This window comes from Tetrao urogallus (assembly GCF_951394365.1).
Source record: "Tetrao urogallus genome assembly, chromosome: 1".
Taxonomy (NCBI): domain Eukaryota; kingdom Metazoa; phylum Chordata; class Aves; order Galliformes; family Phasianidae; genus Tetrao; species Tetrao urogallus.
This window is the reverse complement of record NC_136813.1, coordinates 193379879-193392341: the sequence shown is the minus strand read 5'-3', so window position 1 is coordinate 193392341 and position 12463 is coordinate 193379879.

Genomic DNA, 12463 nt, shown 5'->3' with positions numbered 1-12463 from the left:
CACCCCGTTGGGCCGCCCGAGGGGTGAGGCGGCGGTCCGGGCCGCGGAGCGCGGGGAGCTCCGGGACGCGGAGGTCCCCCCGGGTCCCGAGGGACGAGGGGCTGTCATGGCCCCGATGGCCGATGGGGCGGATGGGACCCCGGGCTGCGATAACGGTGGCGCGGCCGGCAGGGCAGGGAGCTGCTCCTCCCCTCTGCTCTGCCCTGCTCGGGCCTCACCTGGAGCACTGCGTGCAGATCTGGGCTCCCAGGACAAAACAGACAGGCATCTCCTGGAGAGAGCCCGGCGAAGGGCACAGGGATGCCATGGCCGGGAGCAGCTCCATATGGGGATCGGCAGGGGGGACCCGGGGCTGTTCAGCATGGGGAAGGGAAGGCTGATCAGTGTCTATAAATACCTAACACATGCAGGAAGCAACGGGACATGGCCAACCTCTTCAGCAGTGCGTAGGAACAGGACAAGAGGATACGGCCACAAACAGAAGCACAGAAAGTTTCGCACAAATATGCATAGGAACGTCTCACAGTGAGGGAGACGAGGCACTGCGACGAGTTGCCTCCGCCGATGGGGAGAAGGGGGGAAGGGCTCCCAGCGCCGGGCACAGCGGGGACACAGGCGGGGGGGGCACCGCACCGCGCGGTACCGCCGTGCAGCGCCGGGACGGCCGCAAAGCGCCCCTTATGGGCGGACTGCCGACGGCAGCACAGCACCGCCTTTGGGCGGAAAGGCGCGAATTTTTGGCGGCTGCGAGCCCGCAGCAGCAGCGCTGTGTCCCGGACGGCGCACGGCAGCAGGTATGAATGGGGAGGGGTGCGCGGAATAGGGAGAGGGCAGGGAAAAGGGGAAGAGGAAAGGAAAGGGGAGGCGGGAGGGAAGGGAGAGAGAAAAAGGAGTGGAGACGGGGAGGGCAGCGCCTTTAGGGCCGTTTGTGGCATTTTGAGGGCCACAGAAGCAAGGAGTGTTTGAAAAAAAAAGAATATGTCCATCGATTGCAGGACAGTTGGAAATATCCAAGTCATGTTTGTCAGGACGGTATCTCTGATAAAAGCAGAATTTATTCGCGGTTGCAATGGCGGTGTCCCGCAAGCAGGAGCGCCTATGGACACAGCATGACAGCCTTTAGACCCGGTTTTCTCCCCCTTGCCTCCCTCCCTCCCCTGTTTCCCCACTGGCTGGTACTCCAGGTTCACAATCTTACAGAAGGTTTACATTTGCTCTTTACTTGTTAATTTATTTGTTACCTGCTGTCAGCCAGCAGCCATCCTGTTGTTTCCAAGCTGTCTCGGTGCTCTCCTTGCCGTATTGATATGGTGATTTTCTTGAAAGGCTTCGTTAAACAAAGAGCACTGGGGGATGGTGCCAGGCCTTCCGATGTCTCTTCAGGCGCTTCCTCGGGTTGCCACCACTGTTCTCTGGTTTACTCTCGTGCAGTGTGTATGACAAAATGTACATCTGTACACCTCTATACAGAGTGTGTGTGCCTGGGAAGGTTCGTCTAGAGGATCAGTGATGTAAACTATCAGAGATCTTCCCCAAGTGGAGTAGAAGGACTCCCCAAAAGAACTATGATAGCGGAGATCATGAAATAAAAGCAATATTATCCAATTCCAATACAGAAACAACACGCAGCAGCGCAGCCCGCTCTGCATCCCGGCCACGACGCCCCGAAGGCTCTCGCGCCCCGCCATTGAGCCGTTCGTGCCCGCGGTACCTGGGGGCGCTTTGGGGCCCGTTTTCGGGTGGCTGCGGGACGGCTTTGTGCCACTCGGCTGTTTGGGGGATGCCCGCGGGCGTTTGGGCCGTTTGTGGGCGCCGGGCCGTGTCCGTGCCATCGGCCCGTTGTTCTGGGCTCTCAGTGCTGCTTTGGGTGCTTTGGGCAGCCAGGGGCCGATCCACGGCCGTTTGGGAGCCGCTCTCGGGAGCATTTTGGGGTCCTTGTGGGGTCGTTCTGGGCTGGTTTTGGTGCCATTTGGGCCGTTGGAGCACCGTTAAGGCGCGTGTTGGGGTCATTTTGGGGTTGTGTTGGGGATAACTTGGGGTTATTTGGAAGCCAATGGTGTCATTTTGAGGCCAACCAGAGCCTTTTCAGTTTGTTTCAGGCTGTTTTGGGGCCATTTGTGTCACTCATTGATTTTTTTGGGTCAATTGTGGGGCCTTGTGGATCCGTTGTGAGTGGTTTGGGGGCCATTCTGACGCCTTTTGAGCCATTGGAGGGCCATTTGTGTCCGTTTGGAACCATTTCGCATTAGTTTGGGTGACTTGGAGGCAGTTTTGGTCTATTAGGTCTGATCTGGGGGCATTGTGGGGTTCTTTCTGCCTGCTTTGAGTCCATTAGGTGCCATTTCTGTGAATTTGGGGCAGTTTGTCCCCATTTCTGGGCCAGCTGTGTCCATTTGGGTCCAATTTTGGCTCATTTGGTGCAGTTGAGGTCTGTTTAAATCTTTCAGCTTTGCATGCTGATAAGGCATTACTTTGCTTTTAATACTTCTAATACTTAAAGTCACAGTCAGTGTCTCCTCTCTCCCTCCCGCCCGCTCTCCCAGCTCCCAGAACTGGCCAGGCAGATCTCAGCTCCACCATCCAACACTCCCACACGATGGCAGCAGGAGAGCAGCAATCAGATATGCCACAGCGGGAAGAAATGCTGCATTTATCAGAAGAAAACCAACGATCCGAAAGGGGTAAGAGAACAGCATCTGTGATTCTCTGCTGGCACACAGCAAGAAAGGGCTGAAGGGGGGAACGGAGCCCGATCCCATCTGCTCTCTGCCTCACCAGGCTGCAAATGGAAGGTGGGCAGAAGGAAAACCTCCCTTTTGCTCTGTGTGAGCGGAGTGCTGGTGGGCGTCATCGTCACGCTGGTGTTTGGGAGAGGTGAGTGCCACCCAGCATCCATTGTGGGTGTAGGACGGGGGACGATGGGGTTTCCCAGCGTCCTGAGCTGCTCCCCAAGCACAGCCCCCATCCCAGCTCCTGGGGTGCCCACGTGGTGCCCCAAACCGCCTTCTGCTCCACCTTCCCAGCCTCTGCCACCGCTGCGAGGCCATCGCCCCATGGCCGTGCATCCCAAGCCCACGCCTGCTGCAGGGGAACCTTCAGAACAAAAATACTATTCACAGAATGAGAACCACAGAATTGACCAGGTTGGAAAGGACCTCAAGAATCACGGAGCTCCAACCCCCAGCACATGCAGGGCTGCCAACCTCCACATTTCATACCGGCCCAGGCTGCCCAGGGCCCCATCCAACCTGGCCTCCAACACCTGCAGGGATGGACGGGGCATTAACAACCTCTTTGGGCAGCCGTTCCAGCACCTCACCACTGTCTCTGTAAAGATCTTCTCCCTGACATCCAACCTCAGTCTTCCCTCCTTCAACTTAAGGCCATTTCCCTTTGTCCTGACATTATCTACCCTTTTAAAGAGTGGAGTCCCCTCCTGTTTATAGGCTTCCTCTAGGTCCTGGAAGGCTGCAGTGAGCTCACCTCATCCCCACCTAGAGGTTTAGGGATGCAGGTGTCAGGGACGTGAGGAATATTAGGATCCCAGCTGCCAGTGAAGACTGGGGCAAAGAACTCATTCAGTACCTCAGCCTTCTCCTCACCCATTGAAGCCAGTTCCCCTTTTACATTTACCAAAGCAGGAACACTTGTTTTGGCCTCTCTCTTCTGGCCACTGTACCTGTAGAATCTTCCTGTTGTTTTTCACCTCCCTCACCAAGTTCAGTTCTGCCTGTGCCTTGGCTTTCCTGATCCCCTGTCTGCAAGTCCCTGTGTTCTTCCCAGGTGACACGCTCTTGTTTCCAGAGCTTGTGTGCACCTTTCTTTGCCCTCAGCTGCCCAGCAGGTCCTTGCTGAGCCATGCCGGATTCCTGCCTCCTCTGCCTGCTCTCTTGTTCAAAGGGACGGAGAGCTCTTGTGCTCTCAGGAAGGCATTGTTGAAGAGCAGCCACCTCTCCTCAACATCTTTGCCTTTAAGGACAGCATCTCAGGAGATCTTAGCCAGCAATTCCTTCAACAGCTTAAAATTCACTCTTCCAAAGTTCAGGATCCTGACCCCACTCTTTGCCAGGCCCACATTCCTTGAGATCACCAACTTGACCAGGGTGGTCACTGCAGCCCAGGCTGCCTCCAACCTTAACGCCATGATCTCCTCCGCATCGGTGAGCAGCAGGTCCAGCAAGGCTTCACCTCTGGTCGGTCTGTCCAACAGCTGGACCACAAAGTTGTCATCAATGCATTCCAGGAGCCTCCTGGACATCTTGCAGCTCGCTGTGTGGCTTTTCCGACACACATCAGGATGGTTGAAGTCCCCACCTGGACGAGAGCTGTGAGCACAGTGCCTCCTGCATCTGAAGCAAGAAGCTTCAACAACAATATCTCCCCTTGATCAGGCCGCCTGTAGTGCAGCCCTATCACCAGCTGGCCTTTCTTAGTCCCATCCCTGATTCTAACCCACAGTCTCTAAACCTGTTCCTGACTCAGAAGGAGCTTCTCACAGTCTATCTGCTTTCTGACATAGAAGTCAACTCCCTGTCATGGTTCTATGTTTTTTTCATTTTGGGTTTCAGCATTCCACATCAAAACATCATGCAGTGTACGGGGCATTAAAGTGTCACTGCCCCAATCCCAGGTTCCCATCCCTGTACTTTACAGCAGTCACGGCATCTGGCCCTTCTGAGTGATGGGGTGCGCTCTCTCCCTGCCTTGCAGTGGGTGCTGCAGGCGCTTTCCTGGCCGTTCCAAGCTGTTCAGGTTTGACTCGGTCCTGGGAACTCTCTCTCTCTCTCCTATCTTGTCTGATTTATTCATCTCAATTTCAATTAAATTGTATTATATTGTGTTGTCTTGTTTTCTGGTACCACAGTAAAACAAGTTTTCCTCCATAGATTGTTGCCGCTGTTCTTTTCCTCCCTTCCTTCCTTCCCATTTTGTGGGGCTGGGGGAGGGCAGAGGCCTGTCACCCCTGTCACAGACATGGATTGATCTGGTCAACTCCGTGACAGATTTTTGGTGCATTGGCCAGGAATCGAACCCAGGTCAACTGCATAGAGGGCAGCTATGCTAACCGCTGTACCACCAACTGCCACAGTTTACTGCCACGGAACTGGGGCATTAACACTGTCTCGCTCCAATTTATAGGAGGGAGAGGAGGTTCTTTTATTATCTATATACCCGGCGTGAGATTAAGAAGCAACGGTTCAAATGTTGGTCCAACCAGTTTATTACAAATCTTAATCAGGGGAAATGGGGGAGAACGGACACTATTATGAATTAGGGTAATGGGGGAAGGGAAGGAGGGCGATAGAAAAGATAGAAAAGGAGAAGCAAGGGGTCTTTATAGGCAGCAAGAGGGAGATAGTCACCACCATGGATCCAGCGAGGTTCGTAGTTCAGTCTTTGATCTTCAGTAGCGGTGGGTCGTCAGGCGGAGTTGTCCTGTTGCCAATGACGACGACGACCATGGTGATGATGGCCCTTTTTCAATGCTTCAAAGTGGTTGAGTCAGCTGTTTTTGGAGTGACAGCTCAAACCCAAGGTGGTTGAGTCAGTTCTCCTTGTGGTGGCAGCTTCTGGCTCTGGGATCTCAGCAGGAACCTCCTTTGTTCCCATCTTCCGGGCCTTGCCAGCAGATAAGAGGAAGCAGGGAGGCACCAACTTGCATCTTGCCTTCGCAAGATACAATGGTATCATCCCCCAGCCTTCCATACTTAGCTGGAGCGGTTTGGCCACAGGCCAGATCTTCCACCAGTGAACACTCCTGAGCACTCTCTTCCGCTCTTCTACAGAGCAAGCAGCTCTGGGGGAAGGGGCTTGCAAATGTTCCCAAAGCGATATCGATTGTCACACAGTTAGCACCCATCACTTGCCTCCTTGACAAGTCACTCAGAGTCTTATCACAAGAAAAACCTCAGGAAGCAAGCTTTGAGCCAAAAAAAAAAACTAAGAAGGATTCTCACAAACACTTCAATGCCCTGTACACTACATGATGTTTTGATGTGGAATACTGAAACCCAAAAACAAAAAAACAGAACCATGACACTCCCCCAGGCTTCCAACCTCACCTATCCATTATGAAGAGCCGATACCCCTCAGCGGTGGTATTTCAGTTATGGGAGCCATCCCACCATGTTTCTGTGATGGCGACTAGAACATAACTTTCCAAGTGCATCACAGTTTAATCCCAGTTTAATCACAATTTAATCACAAGTATTTCAGCTCTTTGCCTCTCCCTCGCCCAACTCTCTCCCTCTCAGTGCTCCAGCATTCTGAGTCGTGCTCACCTCGCCCACCCTTCTCCCACGTCTGCCCCGACGCCTGGCTCGGTTTGCAAGGGAAATGCTTTTATTTCTCGGCCAACGAGAGTGACTGGGACAGCAGCAGGGAGCGCTGCCAGCGCCTCGGAGCTTCCCTGGCCACCGTGGACACGGAGCAGCAGAAGGTGAGAGCGGGGTGTGAGCCGCAGTGCCAAGGTGGGCACTGCAAGTGGCCGCAGTGCAAGGTGGGCACTACAGTGCAAGGTGGGGGTGGGAAACCCACACTTGTGGGGCCGCACCAACGGCTCCCGGTGCCCCCAAGTGGCCCCACGCCAAAGCCACGAGGAGATGCCTTGCAGCGAGGTGGCAGCTGAGACGTGGGCCTGAGGGGGGAAAGTGCTCCAACGGCTGCAGTCACACCTGGGTTTGTTCAAAGGAATTCATGCTGCGGTACCTGGGCCCGGCAAACGGTTGGATTGGGCTGCACAGGGCAGAAGGGGACGAGCGCTGGACGTGGGCCGACGGCAGCGCCTTCAGCAACTGGTCAGTGCGTGCGTCCGTCTGTCTGTCTGGGATGTGTGTCAGGGTCTGTTTGGGATGCGCTGGGATTGGGTTTCCCATTCTGCTCCCTGCTGTGCTCAGGTTCCAGCTGCGAGGCGGAGGCCGATGTGCGTACCTGAATGGGGACAGGATCAGCTCAGCCCTGTGCCACACTGAGAAGTTGTGGGTGTGCAGCAGAGCCGACAGCTTCGTCCTCTGGAGGAATGGGACAAATCCACAGTGACAGATCCCATCCGCAGCAATCTCATGCCAACACTTCTGGTCTGTATGATGCCATTGGTGCACGCTTAACTCTGCCTCTTTCCGTCACTCCTGCAGCTGTTCCTGCACGGAACCACGCAGCTCTGCTGCTCGTTATCTCTCAGGGAACATGTTTAATTGCACCTTGCCATAAAGGAAGGGTCCTTTGTGGGTCCTTACAGGTCACAGCGCCATGGGACGGGTGGGTGGGCAGGGTGAGGATCGCTGCCCCCGACCCCTGGAGCTGCCAGGACCTGGAGCAGCACAGCCAGCAGTGTGAGCAGAGCACAGAGCAGCGCTGCGTCCCGCGGGGCTCAGCCAACACTTTGTGCTCCGGATTTTGATTTTGTGCTGTTTGGTTCTTGCCACACGCACTGTTGTTGTTGTTGTTTCATGTAAATAATGATCTAATTCTGTGCTATGTCAATATATTTATATAACATGATATTATATACCATAGAGAACAGTATAATGTTACTAATGCTAATAATAATTGCCCCAAGTCTTCATTCATTGCCATTATTATCATTATATTCCCCATTTTTACTTGACTGTTATGAATCCCATTTATTCAAGATCCTTGCTTCAATTCCCCAAGTTTTATCACACACACAGAATCACACACAGAATTGTAGGGGTTGGAAGGGAGCTCCAGAGCTCATCGAGTCCAACCCCCTGCCAAAGCAGGTTCCCTACAGCAGGTCGCACAGGTCGGCATCCAGGCAGGTCTGGAACATCTCCAGAGAAGGAGACTCCACCACCTCCCTGGGCAGCCTGTTCCAGTGCTCCGTCACCCTCACTGTAAAGAAGTTCTTGCGCACGTTTGTGCAGAACTTCCTATGCTGCAGTTTCCGGCCGTTTCCCCTCGTCCTGTCTCCACTCCCCACTGAAAAGAGTCCGGCCTCGCCATTCTGCCCCCCACACCTTAGATATTTATAGACCTGGATCAGGTCCCCTCTCGCTCTTCTTTTCTCAAGGCTGAACAGACCCAGTTCACTCAGCCTTTCCCCATAGCAGAGATGCTCCAGGCCCCTCTCCATCTTCGTGGCCCTCCGCTGGACTCTTCCCAAGAGATCCCTGTCTGTTTCGTACTGGGGAGTCCAGAACTGGACGCAGTGCTCCAGATGAGGCCTCACCAGGGCAGAGTAGAGGGGGAGGATCACCTCCCTCCACCTGCTGGCCACGCTCTTTGCAATGCACCCCAGGATGCCACTGGCCCTCTTGGCCACAAGGGCACACTGCTGGCAGTGTCAGTTTCGATATCAGGGGAGCTGTTTCGTGAGGAAGCGGTTGTGGGAACGTAAAAAAACTGCTCAGAGCAGCAGCTGTGGAGCAAGACAAATGGCATGAGAGCCAAGGACACCTTTAGAAGAAGAAAGAACATCTCACGGCTCTGACTGGCTGAGTGCCTGTGTCTACGGCTGGGGAGTGTTTTGCAGGATGCTCTGTTAACATGTATAAATAGAGTAGTGCTTAAGAGTAAAGTACACGAACAGCTTGTAAGCATATTGGTGTGCTGTTACGTCTCCGGCCGCGTTCCTGAAAGTCCAGAGGCTTCCCCACAGTGGTGAGGTGCTGGCACAGCTGCCCTTATTGGCTGTGGATGCTCCCCCTCTGGCTGTGCTCCAGGCCAGGCTGGATGGGGCCCCAGATCTCCGATCCAGGACGTGGTGCAACGGCTGGCAGCGCTGCCTGTGGAGGGGGGTTGGCACGTGGTGATCCTTGGGGTTTTTTCACCCTACGGTCAACTGCACCCAGGGCCTGAGAAGGTCATGGAGGAAATTACCTTGAGAGCAAACACATGGCATGGATCATAGAATCATACAATCATAGAAAGGCCCACAGTGCTCAGCTGGTTCCAACCCCCCGCTGTGTGCAGGGTCACCAACCAGCACACCAGGCTGCCCAGAGCCACATCCAGCCTGGCCTTGAATGCCTCCAGGGATGGGGCATCCACAACACAGCATCACAGAATCACAGAATCACAGAATCACAGAATCGTAGGGGTTGGAAGGGACCTCCGGAGATCAGAGTCCAACCCCCTGCCAAAGCAGGTTCCCTAAACCAGGTCGCACAGGGAGGCGTCCAGGCGAGTCTTGAACTGGTCTCGCCTGGCTCGGTTTGCAAGGGAAATGCTTTTATTTCTCGGCCAACGAGAGTGACTGGTACAGCAGCAGGGAGCACTGCCAGCACCTCGGAGCTTCCCTGGCCACCGTGGACACGGAGGAGCAGAAGGTGAGAGCGGGGCGTGAGCCGCAGTGCCAACACAGGGGTGGGAAACCCACACTTGTGGGGCCGCACCAACGGCTCCCGGTGCCCCCAAGTGGCCCCACGCCAAAGCCACGAGGAGATGCCTTGCAGCGAGGTGGCAGCTGAGACGTGGGCCTGAGGGGGGAAAGTGCTCCAACGGCTGCAGTCACACCTGGGTTTGTTCAAAGGAATTCATGCTGCGGTACCTGGGCCCGGCAAACGGTTGGATTGGGCTGCACAGGGCAGAAGGGGACGAGCGCTGGACGTGGGCCGACGGCAGCGCCTTCAGCAACTGGTCAGTGCGTGCGTCCGTCTGTCTGTCTGGGATGTGTGTCAGGGTCTGTTTGGGATGGGCTGGGATTGGGTTTCCCATTCTGCTCCCTGCTGTGCTCAGGTTCCAGCTGCGAGGCGGAGGCCGATGTGCGTACCTGAATGGGGACGGGATCAGCTCAGCCCTGTGCACCACTGAGAAGTTGTGGGTGTGCAGCAGAGCCGACAGCTTCGTCCTCTGGAGGAATGGGACAAATCCACAGTGACAGATCCCAGCCCAGCCAGCTCGTGCCAATGCTGCTGGGCACGGCCATGCCATGGCTGTGTGCTGGAATCTGCCTCTTTCCAGCACTGCTGCAGCTGTTCCTGCAGGGAACCACGCAGACGTTCCTCTTTTCCTCTAAGGAAAATGATGAATGTTAGAATGTCAGGATGGGTTGGTGTGTTGTTGTCCTAAAAGCTGTAGAATGTTCCTAGGATGGGACAAAGGATCGTGACAGCTTTAATGGAACTGGTATTTGTGGCTGTAGGTGCAAGCATCTCTAGTAGAGAGAGTGCTGACCCTGATAGTTTAGATTAGTGCTATTATTTTGTAGTATGTTAACAGTCTGCCACCTACCAAAATACTGGGTCTGCTGCAGGAGCAACAACTTCCTCTGTAAGAATGGGGCATATCCAGAATATGACCTTAGAAACTATCACTAACCCCAAAAGAGGGAGAAATAAATTTCCGTTATGGAAAGGAAGCGTAAATGATCTTCAGTAAGTCCAGCTCTCACTCATTCATAAAGAATACCCTGGACAGCACTGACGCAGAGATAAAACAGACTGTTTTCTAAATTGGTTCTCACATTAATTCAGAACTGTGAAAGAGAAACCAATATTGTACATATGCACTTTAATAACTTGACCAACATTCCTGCACGTATTAAAAGTAGCTTTTATTAAAAAAGAAGTTCTTTGTATAAATATTATCATTACTGTGTACACAATTCATTTTGCTACAAACACACTGCCATATTCAAAATCAGTGGCATTATATGAAGTACAATATTTGTTCAGCTGCATAATTTCATATGCAAGTACCTTGTTTTGCACATCTAGAGGGGTATGAATTATTTTGCTTTTCAGAGGACAGAGCGATATTTACAAGCAAACATGATGCAAACAGCACATGCAGATTCAGGGTAAGCAAACGCACATACACGAACAGCAAGACGCACCTGGTCACCCCTACAATAGATTATTTCTTCACAAAAAGGAGACCTGTGACAGAAAACAAGAACAACAAATATCACCAAGCTGTTCTTTAAATTTTCAGTTACACCATTATTTGAAGCTTGCTTGACAACTATCTAGGAGCATCCAAATAAGGCTAAACCAAATAAGAAATACTGTTTTGTAGCGGAATGGCTGTTCTGTTGAGAAGAACAAGATTACACTGGCCACTTTTAACAACTGCAAAAAAATTAAGATAACTGTATTGCAGGGAAAAAATATTTTCCCTGAATTTTCCCTCGGATCCCATTCGCCTTATCTCTCAGGAAACACATCTGTTGCACCGTGCCTTAAAGGAAGGGTCCTTTGTGGGTCCTTACAGGTCACAGCGCCATGGGACGGGTGGGTGGGCAGGGTGAGGATCGCTGCCCCCGACCCCTGGAGCTGCCAGGACCTGGAGCAGCGCAGCCAGCAATGTGAGCAGAGCACAGAGCAGCGCTGCGTCCCGCGGGGCTCAGCCAGCATTTCTTATTTAACTCAGACATAGAATACACAACATTTCTTATTTGATTTATACAAATAATATATAACCATTTCTTATTTGATTTATACTAATCATATATAACCATTTCTTACTTAATTTATACAAATAATATATAACCATTTCTTATTTGATTTATACTAATCATATATAACCATTTCCTATATAACTTTGTGCTATTTCAATATCTTTATATAACACAATATTATATGCAATTGAGAACAGTATAATGTTATTACTACTAATAATAATCGCCCCAAGTCTTCATTCATTGCCATTGTTATCATTATATTCCCCATTTTTACTTGACTGTGATGAATCCCTTTTATTAAATATCCTTGCCTCAATTCCCCCAATTTGTATCACTGCATTAATACTGCTGTTAATTACACCGTTATCATTAATACATTTTGTAGTTATTTTTAATATTATTCCTCTATTTCCCTGTGTCAATGGTTTACGGGCTGGTTCAGCCTGGTTCCATGACCAGTGGGGTGGAGGGATTTCACAAAATCTGTGCCTCCAGAAATAGGGAACAGGGGACCCCAAAATAGTTAAAAACAGCGGCAACGATCTGAGGAGAAACAAACTAATTTACTAAATATGGTATCGGAATGCAAGGTAGCACACTATAGTACAATATAATCAGAATTGAAGCTAATAAATCAAGTATAATGAGAGAGAGAATGTCCGAAAGGTGGGTAGGCCTCACCGTAACACTGAGGTGAGATGCGCAGTGCAGTTGAGCAGCAGGGAGACGGGAGGAGAGCCGACGGAGCAGAGCGGACGAAAAACAGCATCAGGTGACCTTGCGAGGAGTTGTATCTCCTCTATGCGACCGCAAAGCCCCCTGGGGAATGAAGTTCTTCTTCTCTTCTAGGCAGGTACCCAGGGCTTGAGCATTAACAGTTAAACTCCCAGTGCCCCACCATGACATTCTAGGACACAGAGACTGACTGGGACAGCAGCAGGGAGCACTGCCAGCGCCTCGGAGCTTCCCTGGCCACCGTGGACACGGAGGAGGAGATGGTGAGAGCGGGGCGTGAGCCGCAGTGCCAACACGGGGGTGGGAAACCCACACTTGTGGGGCCGCACCAACGGCTCCCGGTGCCCCCAAGTGGCCCCACGC